Raw genomic sequence first — 1775 nt, forward strand, 5'->3', positions numbered from 1 at the left:
TATATATATATATATGTACATGTATATGTATGTATGTATTAAAGGAAACAAAAAATAAAACAAAAATGACGGTGTCCAGTAGTTGGTTCTGTAACCTCACCACAGGAATCTCTGTCCCAGAAAGTTGTACATCAACTCCCTTTAGCTCTCACATACCAACCCTTTCTCTCTCTCTCTCGCTCTTTCTCTCTCTCTCGCTCTTTCTCTCTCTTTCTCTATCTCTATCTCTCTCTCTCTCTCTTATTATAACTCCAATTGTCACCATCAACACTATAAATTTTAATAAAACATTATGATCTCTCCCTGAATTTCTTTGTCTCTCTTTTCTACCTCTTTTTCTCTCTCTGTCTTTCTCTCTTTCACTCTTTCCCCCTCTCTTTCTCTCTGTCTTCGCTACCACCCTCAATGTCTCCATGCCTACTATTACTCACACTCCAGCAGAAGGAAGTGTCATTGAATAGTGAGAGAGGGGGTCAAAGTGTGACACAGTGGCACACAGAAATTAGTTTACGCATTTATTATATTAGATGTAACAAAATATTTGCTCATTTGTAATGAGAGAATAATGTACATAAACATGCAGTAGTAGTAGTAGTAGGAGTAGGAGGAGGAGGTGGAGGGGTGGAAGAAGAGGAAATGGAGGAAGTGCAGCAGCAGCAGCGGTGGTAGTGTTGTTGTTGGTGGTGGTGCTGGTGGTGTTGGTGGTGGTAGTAGTAGTAGTAGTAGTAGTAGTAGTAGTAGTAGTAGTAGTAGTAGTAGTAGTAGTAATAGTAGTAGCAGTAGTAGTAAAGCGGAATCGATACAACACGACAATAAATAGTAATACCACACAACTAGAAATAATAAAAACTCGCATGCTTTAACAGAATTATTAGTCGGCATTCTTGTGAGATGAAATCAAATTAAACTAGCTTGTCCTTTGCAAAGATAATTCTATATTGTCAGTGGTTACCTTACTATTGAAGAAACGAGCGAGGAATGTTTGGTGGATTTCATTTAATCAATAAATCTGTCATATGTAGCTGAACTGGATATCAGCCGTTGAGTAAATATTAAATGCTGGTCTTGATTGCTTCGATTTCCCGCGTGTTCGTTAGCTAGTCGAATGCCAACTGTGGACATTCAGTTAACCTTTCTTAGATATCATTTACTAATCTTTGACCTGTGTCATTCCTTGCTTCTCTAACCATAACATTCTTGACTAAATCTATTTAATTACAAAGTTTTTGAAAGATGGAATTGCAGCGTAGATTCTGATGTTAGCGAAGTCCGTAAAACTATTCTAATCCTTAATTTAGCCTTCTTTATCAGAGGTCTCATACTACATCAATTGAAATCAAGATTCTGGCATGAGATATGAATTGCTATTCTACATAAAATGAACAAGAAAATGGAAAGAGTATAAATTTGTAATTATTGTTGCGGATTTTGATATGCTAATTAATATTCAAGAAGCAAAATGCTGAATATATTCTGGAATAAAGGAAGAAAAGAAGGTCATTTTGTATTTGCTTTCTAACCACAACATAGATCATAACAACACTTACTTGACATATTACTCTTCTTCCAGAGTTCGTTTCCTATAGCTGTATTAATTGAGCTCTTATCCTAACTCTTATCCTTCTCCTTTCTTCTTTCTTCTCAGTAAAACATCGAAAGGATCAACTTCCATCAAATCACCCATGTATGTGCGTGTGTCTGCGTGCGTGAGTGTTAGTGTGTGTGTGTGTGTACACATACGTATACATGTGTTTAGATATATATGTATATATATA

The sequence above is a fragment of the Octopus bimaculoides genome, chromosome 3, assembly GCF_001194135.2.
Source record: "Octopus bimaculoides isolate UCB-OBI-ISO-001 chromosome 3, ASM119413v2, whole genome shotgun sequence".
Taxonomy (NCBI): domain Eukaryota; kingdom Metazoa; phylum Mollusca; class Cephalopoda; order Octopoda; family Octopodidae; genus Octopus; species Octopus bimaculoides.